Below are 20412 nucleotides of genomic sequence, written 5' to 3'. Positions count from 1 at the left end.
GAAGGAAGACCGCCGAGTGTCGGTGGACGCGTGAGCCCGTCCGCGGTAATCCGAACATCCCATGACGGCCGGCCGGCCGCCGCGCCCCGGCCGATAACGGTCATACCGGGGATTTACTCCGGACGCCCGCGCCGAGGAAAATTGAGCCGATTTCGGATTAGTCTTCTGCGCCGGCGAGATGTCATTTCCGTGAAATCAGCAGCCGCTTTCCGCAAAAGATTCGGACCGTTCACTGCGACGTAAACTATGCTTTAATGGATGCGTGAGGTGGACATAAATGTAATGAACTACCGTGGTCTGGAGGAAAGATTTCCAATCCGGTTGCATTATTGACTGTTTGCAACAATCACCTATTTCCCGTGCAGCAAAAGAGGCCATAAACTAACCATGACATTCACCTCATTAATCACTGCACCAGCCGGCCCCCCGCCCCTCTCTAGCCTACTCCACAGCGACCATTGTGCACCACTTAGTGAATACACCGGACTGATTCTCCCTCCCCTCCCACCACCGCCCCGCCCCGCCTGCCACTATCTCCTGTCCCGTCACATGGCACGGGGCTAACAAAAAAACTAGCCCCGCCCACTCATGAATAACCATGGCACCGATCTAACGAGCCGACGGCGGCAGCCAATAAGCGTCGGCGGCGGCGGACGCACGCACGGGCCACGCACAAACACGCGCATGACGCCATGCCGGTCGATGGCGGCCAACCAGAGACGGCGGCGGCGGTGGAGGGGAGGAGGCAAACAAGGGAGGAGAGGAGGGAGACGGTGTGATTACTGGGACGGAGAGGTGGGAGGAGCGAGAATGAGAGAGAAGGTGCAGAACGGACGGCGGTTGGTGGTCAGGGGAGACACTGTTGGAAGTGGGAGAGTGAGGGTGGAGAGAAAGAGAGAGAGAGAGAGAGAGAGAGAGAGAGAGAGAGAGAGAGAGAGAGAGAGAGAGAGAGAGAGAGAGAGAGAGAGAGAGAGAGAGAGAGAGAGAGAGAGAGAGAGAGAGAGAGGGAGACTGAGAGAGAGAATGTGCCATGCTTTGTAAGAATGCCTACCTATCTGCCTATCCAAATATCTATCTGCCTGTAGCTACGCCTGGCTGCAGTTACCGGCGCATACCTGTAGAACTGCTGTGGAAATGCAATTGATATTGCATATGCTCTAAAATATAACATGCTTTCAGCTGGCATTTCAGACGTTTCTTTTGGATACCTTGTTAGTCGAGAAAACGGTAACCGAGATATACAATCGCCTCGCATGACCTCTAGATCTGTGCAGGTTGATAGTGAACGTGAGATAAATGTTTCTCTGCTGCACCCAGTCGGTAGCTGACATCATGAACGACTCGCCAAACAATAGCCAATTATTGTCGAACGGCTTTATCCGGCAATAATGCCAGCATTGCTTTGGACACAAACCGATACGTAAGCGCCACCGCCTTTCGATAACAGTAATATCCGCATGCCTGGCTCATTTACAGCAGAAGCTGAATGCCGTCATCGGGTGAATTTCTGAGAAAATCGCCAAACTATGTCCAGCTGAGGGGGCTCGTTTGTTCCTTGTTCCGCGATCCAGCCCAGAATACCACACAGCTGACTGGTGATTGGTCTGCAGTCGGACGATTTTTGCGTGTATGTTTTCCTGCGGCGTACTGGTTGGGTACCGTTAGCCGTCGTCTGGACCTGTCTGCCAACGGGACGGTGCGCCCGTGTGTATTGTCTACGTGGACAAACAGGTCCCAGGTTGTCGGGTTCATGGTCGAACTCGGCGCAGCGGCGTGCACTAACAGCTTGGGCCGCACCTTGCGCGAAATGAAACAATCGGTGTGTCAGGACTGCCCGGTTTAGTTGAGGAGCATCGACGCGAGGCCGTGCCACTTGCCAGTTCGTTCAGCATTGTGATTTAGCGTGAGTTTGGGACATGAGTGACAAATTCCCATCCCCGGGAACAGATCCGAATGTGGTATGAGTTTCACATGCTGCGACCATACGCATGAGCGCGGCCGGCGGTGCTGTGCCTCTGTGAGCTGCAATGTGCTCCGCCCAGCGTTAAATTGCCGAGATTGGCGTGACGGGCTGGTTATGTTAGTGGCGTCACGCTGGGAAGACGGGCGTGGAGCGTCGCCTGCCGCGTCACCGTCACAATTTCCGACACCGTTACCGTCTCTGTCTATGTCTAGGTATGCCTCCGTCTATGTCTCCGTTACCGTCACCATTACCGTCACCAAGTCACCAAGGGAGCGGTGCCTTGATATAAGCACAGAGTGCTTTTGCACCGCCCTGCATATCTTGTTTGATACTTGTTTTGTTCGCAATACATGATGATGATGATGATGATGATGCTGATGATGATGATGACCGTCACCGTTGCCATCTGTCTCTGTCTAAGCCTAAGTTACCGTCACCGTTACCATCTCCGTCTCTGTCTATGTCTATGTCTCTGTCTCAGTCACTGTCAGTGTCACCATTATCGTCATCGTTACCATCCCTGTCTCCGTCTCTGTCTCCGTCATCGTCACCATTGTCGTCACTGTTACCATCTAAATCTCTGTCCATATTTATGTCTCTGTCTCCGTCAACGCCACCACGGCTATACCTCCATCATCATCACCAAAATCGTCACTACCACCGCCACCGCTGCCATTGCACCTTCACTCGATATCTAATCACTACCTTCCCAGCTCTCCATAGCCCGGACACACCGCACCACAAAGCCGTTGACACAAAGCAGTTCACAGACGGCGCGAGATGCAACCCAACGTTCATGTCAGGAGGGAGTCTGTGCAATTTCCTGTTTCGGGGACCATCCCTTGGGATCATGCAAGAAGAGATGTTAGAGTTACATCTGTCTGCATCTAGCGTTAGGATAATACTGTCAGGCAGAATAACAGCTGTTTCCACTGCTGTCAACCGGAGGATATCAGGAAAGGTGGGACAATGGTTTATCAATATAGGGTGTCAGTCGTTGTGTCATACTTTCTGCCATGTCAATCCTTATGCGCTGCTCTATTCTGTCTGTGTCAGCCTTTGTGTCAGGCCCTGCAGCTGGGCGTGTCAGCAGCTGTGTCAGTCACTGTGTCAGTCACTGTGTCACGCGCCGTCCGGCTGTGTCAGACTCCAGCTGTCCGTGTCAGCCGCCTGTGTCAGCCACTGTGTCAGGCTCCATCTGCACGTGTCAGCCGTCTGTGTCAGCGACTGTGTCAGGCTCCATCTGCCCGTGTCATATGCTGTGTCAGGCGCCGTCCGGCTGTGTCAGGCGGCGCCATGCGTGATGCACGGAGCAAACAGGCGGGCCGGCGGCGAGAAAAGTCAATAGGAGCCGCCGCTGGCGACGGCAGCGGCGCGGCGCGGCGGCGGCGGCGGCGAGGTAATTTCAACTGCGTAGAACGGTGCCATGACAGACACACCGCCCACGGCCCAGGAGCTGCCACCGCGGCAGGTAGCACCAGAATTTTATTAAAGTATCGCCCAAATGCCTACATCACCCGTAATGCCCGGTTGACGTTCAAGACCCGTACGAAGCATCTCATTCTGCAGGAGCAAACTCAGTGGCTCAGCGTTGAATAGGTGGCAAATGGGCGGCGGCCGTAGCTTGCCCAGGGATTACGAGCCGTACTTTACGGCTGACGGTGTATGGAAGACATGACTCGTGTGAGCTGGGGAGTGGATGTGAGAGGACGGCCCGATGTCGGCACGGAGTGCAGTGGATGCGAAATATTCCTCTCGAATGCAGAATGTGGATCCCAGAAACATGTTTGATTAAACATTAAACAAATAACACAAATTTCATAAATTTAGTGCGAAGGTATGATGAATACCAGGCATTTCTTTCATGAGTTCAATTTATATAGCTCAGCACGGGTTATCGCTGATGCTTTCTACCGGCATTGCATTCTCCGGAAGCAAATGTTTTGCGGTACAGTCTAACTAAAACTTTGCAGGCGGCAGCGGAGTAGCCGTGAGCGTTTCGCCAGAACCTCTGCCGCGCTGACATTTTTCATTTCTGTTAGGATATAATAGCGAATGAAAATTAAAGGAACGAGGCAAATGACAAATTTGGATATCAGAAAAACATGTTGAAAATTGTAGCAACATTTAGCGACACTTAGGAATCACGTAAGATGGGAAGTGTGGTGACATGTATTAGCCAGAGTTTTGAAAAGGGCCAGCTGGCCGTTTTCCGGTGAAGAGAAGACGGCAGCAGGCAAGTAGCGACATAGAAACCCCTGTATTAATCAAACCACCGATGCGGCTATTACGTTTCCCCCATAGACTGTAATCAGGAAGTGAACTGAAGGGGTTAAGGGTAATTTAACACCTGACGAGCGCATCTTTGGCCGATGACCCTTTCGCAGGCTCGGCAGAAAAAACTCGCAAGCGGGATGCGCGAGCAAAAAACGGGCGTGTTCAAAGGGGCGCAGGCGACGCGTGAAAAAAGAGCTGGCCGGGGAGGAAAATGTGGCCGGTAACGACCAGGTTCTCCGCGCCTGGCTACCCCGGGGACGGAGTGCCGTCCGTGGAGGGTCCCCTGACCCTGACAGGACACTGTGACCCTGACGGACCTGGAGGACACCGGTCCGCCGGATACTGGACCCCCTGCAGCACGGCAAGGGTACGGGTGGAGCGGCCCGCCCGGACGATTGGGCTGGAGACGGAGGTCGTCGAGGGTTGAAGTTCGGTGTGATTGCTGATGCCAACGTGAAATCATAGTCGACCTATGTAACAAGGTGTCCCTTCGATCATGTTTTTCAATTTCCCTCAAGAATACTAACGCCAGAAAAATACACATCACGATAAATCACCACAAGCAATCACCATTCGCCAATCCATTTCAGCCCAGCTGAACTTCCAGCTCCTTCTCACCCACCTTTATGCTCAGTCCTGGCGGCTGCTCTGTCCCCTGTTGGTCCTGCAACAACAGAGTTGTCGGCCGTCAGTGCCGAGCTCCGGTCTCTCGGAGTGTGTCCCGCTCCACCACCGTCGGCCGCTAGTCGACCTGTGAGCCCCCCAGCGACGACCGGCCGGCCGGCGGTGCCGCGGCGCCGGCGCCACACGCGCCTCAGCCACGGTCAACGCACCTCGGTTGCAGCGTTGCAGAGTGCGCCGGTCAACATCGAGCCCGACGCGGCGGCCGACGACCGGCCATGGCGCGCCGTCGGCGGCCCGGCGTGCGGCCGCACGCGCCGGCCGAGTGGCACGCGGGCGACAAGGCGGGGTGGAGGGGTGAGGTGAGGTGGAAAGGAGGGAGGGGAGAGGAGGGAGGGAGGTGATACCACGGGGAGCCGCGCCCGTCGACAGGCATGCCGGGGCGAGTTTAACGACTGCGTGGGTGTGTGTTACTGGGACCGAAGCAGTTTCGTCGGTGTCTGCAATACGCCAACATGAGTCGATAGGTGAGGGTATAGGCACTTGGCCGGATCAGCACTGAACTGGCTTCACCTCGTGGGGAGGGGGGGGGGCGACACTGAGCCGCAGGTTCGTCCCAGAGCGCGCCGTTCGATCGAACACGTGCGCTCGGCTCATCGCCGTGCTCTTTCCGGCGCGGCGGCTCTCTGTGTGATAAATGTGAGCCATTCTTCGGCCACGGTCACGGTTACCCCTCTCCCCTCATCCCCATCGAGTCGTGATGACAGAGACCAGACAGTGGCGGTGGGAGGACCGCCAGTCAAAGGCTCCGGACCGGAACGGGCAGGGATGACACGTCAGGGAGGAAGAGGGGAGGCTCGACCAGACACCAACATTAGTGTCGGGGGTCCGAGCCGGACGGATGGAGTCGTGCCGCCAGTCGTATACACTGGCGGACATGTCCCATCACGGGTCATAGATCCACCGCCAGACGTCATGAATAAGTGACAGCGACACGGCGGCGGTCGCCATTTTGTTTTTGCACCGTTGCCATGGACCGGAACCCAAATACAGAGCAGTATTTCTTCCGGCGCAGCGCGGACATTTTTTCTGTGCGGTGCCTTTGAGGGAGTGACAGCAGAAATTATCAGATGATTACTATGCCATGACATAAAATAACATTTCGGCGACCCGTAGCGGACGTTTGGACTGCGTTTGTAGCCTACAGCGGGCTCCAAATGTCGACCCGCCAGCGACTTCCTCGAATCCAAAATCGATCAAACTCGGTTGCATGTTATGTCCACTTGAATCCAGACGCTATTCGTCAAAACGGAACAATGCTTAATTCGAAATGTAAATGAGTTTTGTTTATGAAAATGCTTGCGAAACACACAAGCTGGGATGATGAGATGTCACTGACACGCGTACAGGACTTTGAGTGTTTGATAACGACGATAACCGGCCGGCCGCCGCCGACAAAGTCGGATAAGAACGTTAAAAATACATACGTTTCGGCCGACTGTCAGTAATGAGACAAGCCGTCAACATCGCAACGGCACGATAAAAGAATATAGAACACCGTTGCAAACACAGTGATTTACGCAAATTGGAAAGAATTCGGACACATTTGGATGTTTCTACACCTGGCTTTCATGCAGGAATGCCAAGAAGAGCAATAGAGCTTTTAGGACACCAGTGAACCTTTTACTTTCAAAATTTAGCTGTGAACTTTACAATCTTGTTAGAACATCGATAGGATCTATTTCAGGGTACTCAATCCTATAAGACGAATGACCTATGTCGAGTAAAGAAGGTAGCTTCAATCTACATTAGTACACTTATGGCGATTACACAAGGTTTTTCAATGAATGACGAAATAACTTTTTAATAACGCACCGAATGGAACGAATATTATAAATTGCAGTTAAATATCTTTAATTTGATTTTAATATTTTCATAGGTACTGTAGTGTTTGACGCGTGTATGCGCACGGTTAATTGAATGAAGTCGGTCTCGACTTCCGAGTTATTCATCACGCCACTTTCAGGGTTGAGAGTTCGTTCACACGAGCCAGCTCAAAGACAGATGGCGGAGGGAAAAAATCGCCGGCTGGATTAGCCCAGCCCGCATTTCAGCCGTGTAACACAATATGCTTTTTTATGCAGCAGCCCCGCCAATTTTCAGTCATGCCCATTCAACCCTTCCCCATAAACTGTTGGGACAATTGGTGCGTACAGCCTGCATCTCAGCCCTCCCCACGCTCCTGACCGAAAAAATAACCACGCGTTTTTTGCTGCCTGTTTTATTGCGCTCTTTACCTCGAAATGCTGTAAAAAGCACTCGCCCGGGAGGATAATTGTGTAGAATAATGGGGAGCCAGGCCAGAGGAACGAGTTACCGATTGCCTGTTGTGAGATAAACGCATCCTTGGCGGTGCTGTTTTATGGCTGGACAAAAACGACACGGCTCTGCGGCCGTCCGGTGGGGCGGCGATCGCGCCGGTCGGGCCGAGCGGACAGGATGTCTGCGGCGTCCGGACAGCGCCGGACAGCGCCGGACAGGAGGCGCCGACCGTCACGGGGTCACCGACCCGCCGTCATGTAAAGAGCATGTTTTACGGCGACAAAAGCGCCGGATATTGTCTTAGTGCACGCACTGATCGATGTCGTCAGCGCGGTGGATGACGGTGTATAGCCCGGAAGCGGTATAAAGGCGAAGTGAGTGGGAGTCACAGGCTCTTGAAGGACCTCTGTGTGATAACGAGCTTTACAACTCTCCCAGAGCGTGAAAGGGCAGGGAATAAGCCAGACGAACGGCCCGAAGAGGCAACGTTACGGATAGCTGACGAAAGCTCAGTCGATATAGCAAATCAGGCGGCTATCAGCGTCTGCAGAGGTGCATTTTTGCACGATGCCGCTCACGCGAAGGTCGCCTGACCTGGCGAGCGGGACAACGGCGGCGGAATTTCCACTCCACTGACCCCACAGGCTGCGCGCAGTGTTTTCCATGGCGATCGTGCCGCTCGTGATCTCAGAAAAGAGCTGAGTAACTTGGCGACGTCAACCAGCCTCGGGCCTGCCCTGCATCGCTGCATCATTTGCGACAGCGGAGGCGGTGAGCCTCTGTTTGTGCATCTTGCTGACTTCATCTGGACGGCTGGCTTATAGTCAGCCTACCTCCGAGAGGCTGGTATGACGAAATGCATCTCGTTCTGCTTCAATTCTCCACTCTCACTTATTAGAATAAATGCTTATTTCAAATCCACTAGACCCACATTGGAGCCAGATACACTGACTGGACACGAACTTCTACATACAAACCACCACCGTCACCAGCTTTCATGTTGAGATGGAAAGATAAGATAAATTAAGGAGCACCTGGCCTGGCTCGCAATGGATTTTAGATAACGGAAGTATGACATTTTTGCGTCATAGCGTCATATGCTGAGACACGTTTGACGTTAATTAGTCGAATCATACATCACAGGGATGAATTGAGGATTAACAACGAAGCGAGTCAGGACCATTCGTGATTGTGACTACTTGATGGGCCAATATTGAGATATGATATTTCCGTGACCTTTCGTGGGTTTGAAAGGCAGGAAGGCAGGAACTGGTGGCTTCTTATGGACCAACACTTAAAATCATTGCTTGAAATCATGGACAAAACTTCTGCCCTTTTGTGGCCCAGCATTTGCGGCAATTTGTGAGTGAGGACCCGCTTTTGTAAGTGAGGATCCGTGGCATTTTGTGTGCGAGAGCTGGCGCCGCTTTTATGGGACTGCGCGTGCTCATAAGCGTTACGCAGCGGAGGCGACTCGACTTTCCAATCTGTCTGCAGCTGACCTGTATTTAGGTCAATCGATCGGCGCACCTGACCCGGTGACCTGCACTCTGCACAGGTCACCTGTGCGTGCACACCTCTGTGCACGGCGTCACTCAGTGCACAAATCGGTGCACGACGCGTGAAACGTCAAAGATCGAGAGGAAGCCAAGGCCGAGCTGCTGAAGGGAGCTTGACGTGACGGTTAAAAATGGAAACTTGCACGCGAATCTCCCTGCATGCTAGTGAAGGGTGCTGTCGTAGGTCATTCGACTCTCACCGATTCCAGATAGGATGCTCGATCCATCAACGTAATTCCTTGGCCGCATCGGTCATCATTTCTAATAGTCAGCAGTAAAACGTCATGAGTGGCTAACTGAGCAGGTTTGCGTTCCCCATGCGTCAGCCAATTACGGACGGGAATGCGGTGCCACCTGAGGCGGGATTCCCCGGCCAATGGCCATCATCTAACCACGTCAAGTCTTTCCAGCCGGGCTCCCGGTGGCGCACCACTGGCGCACAACTCAGTCATTCCAAGAAGGCAGGAATTCTTTTCTGCGGACGATGCGCGCCCATTTCGTTTGCGAACCGAGTGCCGCTCGCTATCTCGCCTCCCCCAGTCGTTGCCTCCCACCCCTCCCCCTCTCCAGAGCGCTGCGCTGCGGAGGAGGCTCACCGCCCGCCACCAGCCGAACCCTGTCCGTGGCGCCTCTGGCGGCAGTGGCAGGAACTAACGGGAGCGAGGGTCGCCGTGAGCTACCGCCTCGGGCACAGCGGAAGGATAGCCATCGGTTTAAAGAGATTAACACGGGGAGACGGAGGAAAAGTTGCGAAAGGAAAGCCGGGCAAGTAGCTCGTGCGAGTCTGTCGGGCATGATGGTCGGCGTTGGATAATTAACGTATTCCGCAGGCAAACAGATGGCATCTTGCTGCACCCAGTCACCGTTAGCGTGCACCCATTAAACGGTTTAAAGGCATTGTTTGTGCTACTCAGTACCTCCTCACATGCAAAAGCAGCAAGGTGAATCTAATTTTTCCTTTTCAAACCACTATCACCATATCTTGTTTGGATCGTCTAGATAAGGGCATTCTTAGGTGCCTAAAATGGATATTTTTCATCGCAGAGACGTCACGTTCGTGAAAAACGCCCACGAAATGCGAGTAAAAGGCGTCACATTTCCAGAATTTCCATGTTTCTGCCGACAACAATAAGCTGCAGCCTAGTGTTCTTCTAAGGACCCCAGCTTTTCCCTAAAGCCTCTGCTGTCTGTCCTTCGCTCGATCGGTCGGTATAGCAGTTGAGCAACAACGAATCGGCGGTGCATAGCAAACGGCTTAGAAAGGGCGGAGCAAGAATGAAAGTAGGTCATCGCACACAATGCTTGTGCTATGTACCTATGCAGTAGCGAGTAGATAGGTATGCACCGAAAATGTGAAGCGATGGAGAGGATTAAACAGACAATAGCTACATAAATTAGCAATTAATTAACAAGTTTGCGATGGGAATAATGTTTTAATGCTAACGCTGCCGCAAGCGATTTCTTCTTTCGAATTGAAATAGTCGAAGGACGAAAATAAGCTGAGAAGCGCTTTAATCCTAGCTTAATCAAATGCCCAAATTTCCTCCAAATTAGTTCGAACCAAGCATGACTGAAATAGCATTTTAACCGTTTTTACTTCATAATGAGCAATGCATGGAATTCTTCTACAAAGTCAATGAAGGTTATAAACCACGATTACTAATTGTTTCTGTTGTATAGGTAGGCATTTAACTTATAAAATAAAATGTAGGAAATAATAAGAATTAGGTATGCGTCTCCAGACATCCAAAAGACACCGCTGAAATAAGTAGGTATTAGTGCAAAAATAGGTTTTGATTACAGATTATACCTGTTAATACCACCTCAAAGAATTTTGACATGTGGGTGCGTATTTTGAGCTTCGAAATATTGTACCAAATTTTTATGTAAAACAAAACCGGCAAATGCATCAAATATTGAGCATAACCGTTATTTTTTCAGCTGTGACTGTTTTAAACGTGACAAACAACATCAGAGAAAGTTGTTGGTGCACTAGCATATAAGTTCATTTAATTATTACCTTTTTATACGCAGACACACTATCGCTGACCTCGGAAACTTCACAAATCAAAAGGAGCGCCCGACGCAACAAATTTCTCTGACAGTCGGGGTGAATAATCAACCCGCTCTTACAGATTGAACCATTCCATAAATCTTAGGCGAATAAATTAGCATGACTAAGTCAAACCAGCTTCGGCACGCGTGTCATTTGACGTCTTTTTCTGGATCAGCCAGCCCGTGTAGAAGCGACTAGCTCAAGCTGGACGTGCCATGGGACGCCATTTTGTTTCCAGTGCCTGCCGACTAGTCGCGTTGTTTAGCAATCCTGGCATCGCAGCTTAGACGCGTCTGTGCAGCCCAATGCGGTTTCGATTGACCACAGGATAAGCGCTTCTGAAGGATTGCGCGCAAACTGAAAAGGCGTCAGAGTGAGGTGTGCTGCCTGCATTCTCAATGCTACCAATGCACCGCGCTAACAATTTCTCGGTGAATGCAGGCTGATGTAGTAAAATTCACCTGTCAACGTGGATCCTTTCAAATAATAATTTGTAAATCGCTTTAAAATCTAAACTGCATGCAATTACTCACATACTTGACACATGCGTGGTGTATGATATTAACAGCCTCAGAACCCTGTGTGCCGAGCTCATTTATGTACAGTGGCGGAATAGCAGGTCCCCAGTCATGTTCTCGGCCACAATTTGCATGCGACTTGTCAAACACCCATCGGCAGACGCGCAGCGCGGGCCAGGTGAGGGTCTCGCCGAGGCGCACCTCAGAGACTGTGCACATCCGGCGTGCACGGTCCGTGTGCACAGGGCGCCGTGCACGGACCAACCAGGACGTTTATGGACGTGAGCGGACCAAGCTGCTGGCCCCTGCTGAGCAGCAGGGCGACTCCCGACCCGGCCGGCCAGTAACAGTTTGTCATCTGCGCGGACACAGCGGGCTGCAGAGCGGGACCAGGGGTGTGGGACTGCCGAGAGTGTCTCGTGAACCATATCCGGCAAACGGTTATGGTCAGCATGACTGGGCCCGTGAGAAGAAAGGTGACCCGGAAAACACCTCAGGGGTATGTCACCCATGTGTCATCGACATTCCAGCAGACTGATGCACCTTAGACCTCGGCATTCATGGGACAAACTGGACAATGCCAAGAATGTCTCGCGACTCTGTTGAGCAACTTCCGCTGGTGGATTTTCCTCGCCGGCGGCTGCAAACTTTGCGTCTGGCTGCCTGCCGTACGTCACATCGCGTGCCACGGGATTCTGGCAGGTCGTCCACAGCAGCGGCAAATGCAGCACCGTCGTCTCCCGACATTCGCTGAAGTGTCCACCTCAAGTGAAGGGCTCCAGCAGCCGTCAACCGCCGGGGAGGAGCAGCGGATGTCACGTTCTCCAAGAACGGTGTGCAGGTCATCACACTGCATTAGTTGACCGCCGAGCGGCTGAATTTCGCAGCGAATTCCGGCGGCGGCTCATGACAAACAAGCCGGCTAAATCGATAGGTGCGCCGTCCAAATGTCAGCGACTGCGTACATTCCATGCATACTGAGTGCCATCACAGCGCGGCATTGATCTCATGCGTGCGGCGCGGGGCGACGCGCGCGTTTAATATCCCATGCACTGCACTCACACAGAATAATTAGTTAAATAATGCGTAATTTCAACAGTGAGGCTCCACAGACGAGCAGCTATGAATTATTTGTGTTGAAAGAAGATTATGCTTTTAGGAAAATGCGTAGCGATGGACATATTTTTGCAATGAACTTAGCAAAGTCTTCTACTTCAATGCTTCTACCTCTACTACCTCATTCTATCACAAATGCTACTTCTTCAATACCCAAATCGTTACCATGCTCTCATATGAACACTTTTACAGTAATGAAAGCCTTTTTAGATGGTGAGCAATTTGGATGAAATTCCCGCACCACTAACCACAAATATTTTGAGTTATAGCACTATTCATCGAATCGGACGATTTTTGCCTTTGTAAAGGAAAGCACAGTAAAAATGCGCAGTCTCTTTTTCAATGCTTGCTGCTGTTTACAAGCAAAACAGTATTTTCTGGTAAAGAGGGATAAGGTAATGGAAATTTATGTTTTTGTTTTGTGTTGAACTAAAGTGTTTTTCCGAGAAACTAATGTGACGTACCCAAACTAGTCTGAAATAAAAAGCTTATGTTTTGTTTGCAATTTGGAAGGCTGGCAATAGAAATCGGGATAAATTTGCAGATATCCGATGCTCATGTTTCTAATTCGCAGGCAACATAGCAACTCGCCCTGCTCATGTCCCGAGAGGCTGGAAAACCCAATCATCTGCTAAGCGTGGTGGGCTACAATTTTCCCAGCGGCGAACTAAAGGAAAAGAACAGGAGGGTTTCTGTTGTCTGATCAAGGTAATAAAACATGACATGACTATGAGAGTGACTGGCAATATTAAACGTGTATCCTTGGAGATACCTATATCTTTTAATTAGAGCATAACTTGGCAATCATTCGACATTGTAAACCCTTTAAAGCTGCAATACAACCTATAAGGCGGCGCTACTAGCAACGTCCCGACCATAGCTTCCTGTACGAACAATGACTGATGGAGCCTGTTTTTTTTTTTCAGAGAGAAAAAAACTGCATCAATAATTTGCGAAACGTGGGGAGGCAAATCGTTGCAATCTGCAACAAAAGTACACATAAAGCTACAATTAAGACGCCGTCAAGCTAAATGCTACCCTCATGCTCCAGTTGCACCCAAATAATTACAATTGCAGCTTGCAAGCAACAAGACAATGTTTTATCATGACATTTATGCTGGATCGTTCTGAGCAATCATTCTCATGTTTAGGACACCAAAGTGGATGGAAAATGAGGAACAATACAAAGCGAGTGTCTGTACATTGTCATCCGATCCATTCAGACTAAGAACATCGTTTTCTCAGTTTTTTTTTTTCAAAGGAATTAAGACACTCGCTAACAAGGTGCCATAAAAGTTAGTCAGCTCATCGCTGGCTATTTTATACGCAGCGATATGGCAGTCCGACCCTCACAACCGACCAACGATGTCCGCTGGCAACCGACCAACGTCGGCACGACACCGACGACGCGACTCATGTCGTCGTCGGCGACGGCGGCGCGGAACCGACGACAGCGGCGACGACACACAATCCCGGCGCATTCATGGACCCCAAACCCACCTTCAAACGTCTCCTCTATCGATCCTCTGCGTCCTCAACTCCCACTTTTTTTCTCGTTCGTTCCGTGCCGAGTCTTGCGCCGTGCGGCCGCCGCCTGCAATGGCAATCACTTCCGGCGTGCTCACAGCCGTGCACCAACCCGCGCGTGCAGTGAGCACCCTGCGTGCGCCTCCCGGACCGCCACCCGGTGCAGACTGACGCGCCCCGTCGCCGCCGCAGCCGCAGCCGCCCGCCGCCTCCGCCGCCGACCGCCCCGCGCAACATTGCAACATTGCATAATGCGACCGGTTTGTTTCTGCGGCCGGCGCCGCGCGTGCGTGGGGAGGGGATGCACGCGGGCCGGCGGCTGATCATGGCTGCCGATGGGGTGCGGTACGGATGCGGGTGTGACTGTGGTGAGGGTGGCGAGATGACCGGCAGGATGACCGGCAGGATGACTGGCGGGATGGTCAGGCTGGTCGGTGTCAGTGCGCTGATGGTCTCCGTCAGCATGCTGATGGTCGCTGTCAGCACGCTGATGGGATCTGTCAGATCTCCGGTGTACCGCGGGGCCTGTCAGGTCTTGCGATGCGTGGCCGCCTGTCATTGGACGCTGAGGCGCGGAGCGACATTGTCAGTGTCATGTGACAGCTCGGCCGGTGTAGAACGATGTTTAGCTGCAGCAGGCCATCCGGCGCACTGCGTCGTGCGGCGTGGCGGTTCTACTCGACACCACACTGTTAGGTTCTGTAGGACAAACCGCAGTGTGGTTGTGCCGCACTCAACTCTGCACCGCGAGGTTCCGCCGCTCGCCGAACAGTCTCTGGACCTGTCTTTAGAGGTGCTGCAGCGCGGCTGACCCTTATACGTACCGGATGTTCTGAGACATACCACAAACTTGCAGGGCTCCCTTTACCTCCCTTCATAGACACTATCTCAGATCTGCTCTACTGGAGCTTCAGCGACCAAGAGCCCAAGGCACCTCAGCTTGGGCGGCATGGACTGCCCACTACCCTCTGGATTCTCAGATCCGGGTGGGTCACCACCATCACCGGTCATCACCAGTCACCATGCCATCACCACCCGCACCAGCAGCGATGGCGGCCGCGCGCCGAGGGGTGGTCTCTGTTTACAGAGGCGCCATGCAACAAAGCGGCTCCGGTGCCAGCGCGCGGGCCGCCGCATGGTGTCTGTTGGGGCGTGACCGAGCCGCCGCCGAGCCGCGCCCGTCTGCAACATTGGAGCGGCCACCGCACACTGGTCAGACACACAGACACAAAGAACGCAACCGCAAACAGGCAGCAGTCTCTCGGTACTGGGGTAATGGGGGCGCTGCCGAGAAAACACCGGCATTTCCGGCTGTTGTCATGAACAAAATGCCGGACCACACAGAGACTGAAGCATGGTTGCAGTTCATATATCCATTTTTTCATCGACAAAGTAGGAGCTGTGCTGCATTTTCTTGGTAATCTGGTCTGACACGACTTACGCATTATCGTCCGGCATTCCACTGTCTGCGTTGAAAAATTATTGCAGCATGGCGGCGCTTGACCATCTCGATATCTGCAGAATGTTGATGCCGACCATTTGGAACAATGGACAGTGGCGGATCCAGGGGAGGGCAAATGGGGCAATTGCCCCTCCCAAACGGCATAATTTTAACATTACGCCTATGGACGGTGCATGGAAAGAACCGATAAATTTGTATGGTTTGCCCCTCCCAAAACTCTGAGCTGGATCCGCCAGTGACAATGGAGGCTGTTTTGAAGTAAGCTTTATGTGTAGTGCGACAGTTTGCGAATACTGCGCAGTTTGCGATCGGTCAATATTTTGGTGGCAATATTCGGACATGCATCGGTTTCATCCCAAACGCAGTGCAAATCCCAAGCAAGCACAAACTTTGTTAACTCTCACGAACAAACTACCTTTGGCTATACGCGCACTGAGAAATTAAATACACGTTGCGTGGTTCCGTGTTTCGTAATTATTTCACGATACCCGAAACAACTTTAAAATTTCTATGAAATCACCACATCATCATATGCGAAGTGGCGCATCCTGGCGCTAAGTTCTAAGCCACCAGACGCCTCCAAAACTTGAACTTCAGACACCTCCAAGGCTCCCACTCCTCCACTCCAGTCCTTTGAGATCGCCACGGGCGGCGGCTGTGGCCGGCGTATTACCACCGCAGGCCCTGCATGCGGCTGGTCGGCTCCTGCGCTCGCTCCGACGACCGGCGGTCATGCGTCGTGGGGGCGAGTGGGCGGGCGGGGGAGGGGCCAGTTTGACCTTGGCTGGGAGCGGCAGCCGGCTGGGAGGGGGAGGGGTGGGCTCGCACAGCGTCCGCCATGAGGCCCGGTAAATAACGCAGCCCAGAGCGGCGCGGCGGCTGGCTGCAGTGTGGCCTTGCATGGCGGTCGCCTGCGAGCGGTCCTGCGCCGGGCGCCACGAGGCAGTGGGGCGGGGTGAGGGGGGTAGGCGCTCCCACGGCCAGCACAGCTCGACTAACGAGCCTGCGCGCTGCTACAGAACAATCGCAGCCGAACGCGTCGATTGGCGTCGGGTGACGCCGCGGCCCGCGAGTCTCGATCACTATCACGTGTCAGTTCGGCGCCCGCCCGGCGGCCCCACAGTCTCACCCCGCGACCCCCTCCCCTCCCCCACCGCCCTGCACCAGTCACCTGACGGGCCTGTCCCGCGTGACGTCACTTCCGGTGGCGGTGCGATGGGGCGGAGCCTCGCCGCTTCCCACGGATGGTTGGGGCGGGGCCGCCGCGGCGGTGGGTATAGCGCGGGGCAGCGACGGCGGCTCTGACCGCGGACATACCTGCAGCCTGCATCCACTCCACGGTCCACAATCCACATCAAACCCCGCTCCAGTCGGGTTTGGAGATGCGAATCAGTTCACACGCGCTTCGAACGGTGCGATTGTGACGCACGCCGCACGGCACGCTGCCCGGTTTCTGGTGCAGGCGCGTTTTTTTTTTTTTTTTTTTTTAGTCGATGACAATGTGCCAGCACAGGGGTGTTCTGTCGGCTTTTTCCCGGTTAGCGGTGTCACATCAGGGGTGAAAATGGCCACCTCGCGCTGGACCAATCGAGGGCGCTGCAAACCGGTACACAGACAACGCAGCGACGCACACACTGCACGCGCACCACGAGCCAACACTCAACGGGAAAAGTCGGTAAATCTCTCACCCTGTTTCTTAATCTCTACAAACTAAAAAAAAGAACACTCCTGGACTCTAGAAGGGTTAAATGCTGAATGATGAATCGTTATTTTACTTCTCACACAACACGTGCCTTGACAAGGCACGTGTCTTTGTCAAATAAGGCGATCTTTGTCAAATATGACATGGAAATTTAAAAATGTTTTATGTATGTACCTAACTATACCTACTCTCAGCACTTTGTACTCAACACTTAACTATATCTAAAAAAGTTTTTTTTTACAATGAGCTGTTGTAAAAAAGTTGCACAAGTTTCGAATGAAAATGAGCTTTACAACAATCGGGACTCACCCGTGAGTCGCGCTAAGTTTTCCTTCTGGGATACCTATTATAGTGATTTGTATCTACCCTGCAATAATGCAAGCTTGAGAACACAGGAATATGTGCGTGATTGTGCGTGCCTACATGCGTGCGCTGAAACCATTTGACAATATTCCTTCCTGTAGGGGACATGGTGCACATTATTGTCGCCTTCGAAATGGATATCCATTAATCGTCAGTTATTATCAGCCCATTTTCCTCCAGTAGCACACTATTTTTATACTACAAAGTTATTGCATTTTCGTGCTCAGTCATGAAATAATTGACGAAATATAGCCAGGGAAGCGGATTGAGAGGTCATTACCACATGGGAAACTGTTGCATATTACGTTTCAAATCGACTAATTTGCTCACGAAATATAAAGTGAACTGAACAATAGCTTTCCCTGCATTACTTCCCTCGCGATAAATGATAAAGATGCCAGTTAACTGATTGACCTGAATACAATATGTACAGAAAGGTGCATGTGGTTGATAGCATTTTTTTCCGAAGGTAGACAACAAAAGCATGGGCCGCACAGACGGCGTCAGAAGTTTATTTCCTGATTGCGGTCTGTTTGATGTGTGACGTGTAACTCAGACCGTACCCTGCTGACAGCGGACAGACTGTCTGACCTCTTACCGCCGTGACGTCACTCTGCTAACAATACCAGAACACAACCGTCATGTGACCAATGACCATTGCGGACAGCAGGGAGCTCCTAAACGGGATGGGAGCTGGTTACAAACAATAGATTAGCTGTCAGCAGTGGTAGGGGAGAGCGGGGTCAAATGTAACACGGGGCAATTGTAACAGTGTTAATAATTCATAAACTTACCAATAGAATGAGCTGATGTTAAGACCAGACATGTGCTTGGATCCGAGAGCTGGATCTATGATCTCAGTGGATCTCTCGACAAAATAGAGGAGTTGGATCTATGATCCGAGTGGATCTCTCGACAAAATTCAGGGGTTGGATCTATGATCTGAATGGATCTCTCGACAAAATTTAGGGGTCGGATCTATGATCTCTGTGGATCCAGCGGGCAAAAATTTGTGGAGGACCTATGATCTGTATGGATCTCACGACAACATGTAGCTAATGAAACCCTTATCCTACATAATTGTACACCTTACAGTGCAATACAATTGAGAATTATCACTTGTGGACATGGTTATTGGTTAAGACCACTTGTGATCATTAGGTATCATCATTAAATTTGAATTTAAATAAACAACATTTGTACTACATTTAAAATAAACCAAGAACATGCATATTGCTACTTTTTGTGACCAATTGTAACTTTTTCATGACAGCACTGATGACTATCTTATCAACAAGCTACAGCCACTTTAATTCAAAGAACAAACAGTACAGACAGATGCAGTGGGAGCAGGGCACTGCAGATTTTCATTTTGGTCCAATTCTTTCTGCAACGCCAGTAGGGCTAATGCTAAAATGCCAAAATCTATGGGGGGGGGGGCACTGTACCCTGGTGCCACCCCCCCCCCCCCCCCACCTGTTCTGCCGCCTATGGACAGATGTTAGGAAATCAAACCTGGAAGCCAAATAGGTCAGTTTTGTTAAAAATAATCCAGCAATCCACTTCTGCCAGGTATGAAATCCCAATCCAGAATGTTCATATGAGCTATTAGTATGTGCAACACAATTTCGATTTAGTAAGAATAGCAACCAACCTCTAATACTTTCCTAATAAAATTACAAGTTCAAAAATGGCATAAACTTCTTCAGATTACCTACTTTTGGCCACTTTTGGCGTCGTGCCACGTGTGGTGCAATGCTGTGCTTTTGTTATGAGAGAGCCTCCCAAAAAAAAGACAAACGAAATTCACAGCTCACGTTTTGGTAATATGGTTTTATTACGTCATTATCGTTTGACCAATGAAAAATCTTAATTTGACCAAGACCGTAATGATTCCAAAAGATTCCCCATAATAGGCCCTTTAAACTAATGACGTAAGATATTGTTATTCTTTTGATAAGTGAATAAAATAAAGATGCAAGGCGCACACCGCTCAGGGCCATATAATACCGTTTGAGCTTACGTTTACGTCATTAAATTCAACGCTACAAAGATAATATTCACAAACAATCGTAACGTAAAATTATGTGAGGCAGAAAAAATGAACATTCTTTTTATAAAAAAGCTCCAGACTTTTGAATTTCCAGTTTGATTTTTATTTATTTTCATTATACTCGAAGGTAGAACGCCTAGCTCATTTGTTATTTGAAATGACGTCACGAGTTCAATTTAGATACTGAATAATCATTTTACGGTAAATATCCAAGGCCATTACAATTGATATTTCGCTTCCCATCGCTTCCGCAGGCTGTTGAATATTTTTATACTTTTGTTTATATCTCAGTTTATTTTATCAAATATTTCTTTCAATAGATTGAAATACCTTTACCTAACCAAGCCACATGTGTCAGTATCATCTTTTATTGTTTATCAATCAATTATGGTAGCTGGAAACTGGAAAGCCTCATGGTTGTCTAATGCAAGATCAATGAGATTGTCTTATCAATATCATTATGTAGATTCTAACATGAATTGTGATGTGGTAGGTACCTAGTTATGTATTGTTCATTAGTCATTACTTTGACTTACCTCTATGTTAATTGTTAATGCAAACTTTTCTGTTGGTATGTGAACTGTGAACAATCTTCATGTCACTCAATTCTCTCAAGTTGTGACCGTCATGAGCCTCCTTTATTTTGTATTCTGTATAATGCAACTGGATGCCTTCACTAATATGGTCTTTGTATAAGATAGTTTGTTTCTAACCATACTTTGGTATTCATAACTTCTTATGAAAGAAAGTTGTTAAAATTTTGAGCACCTATAAGCTATGATCCCAATGGATCTCACGACAAAATTGGGGAGCCAGATCTATGATCCGAGTGAATCTAGCGACAAAATTGAAGGGTCAGATCTATGATCCCAG

General features: G+C 50.6%; 1 protein-coding gene across 1 annotated transcript in view; it reads right to left on the bottom strand.

The window, feature by feature from the left end:
* The window catches only part of LOC122367474 (forkhead box protein P1-like), a 58632-nt gene extending 44361 nt beyond the window's left edge, over positions 1-14271 (bottom strand). The window contains exons 1-2 of the mRNA XM_043340570.1: positions 13933-14271; positions 4863-4904 (exon numbers count right to left, since the gene is read on the bottom strand). The gene's annotated coding sequence lies outside the window, so the exon portion shown is untranslated. The remainder of the gene's footprint in view (positions 1-4862; positions 4905-13932) is intronic.
* Positions 14272-20412: the final 6141 nt, after the last annotated feature.

Source organism: Amphibalanus amphitrite, unplaced genomic scaffold (genome assembly GCF_019059575.1).
Source record: "Amphibalanus amphitrite isolate SeventyFive unplaced genomic scaffold, NRLGWU_Aamphi_draft 000872F_arrow, whole genome shotgun sequence".
In the NCBI taxonomy this organism is placed as follows: domain Eukaryota; kingdom Metazoa; phylum Arthropoda; class Thecostraca; order Balanomorpha; family Balanidae; genus Amphibalanus; species Amphibalanus amphitrite.
Note: the sequence above shows the minus strand (reverse complement) of the source record. Positions and strands in the feature narration are given on the sequence as shown.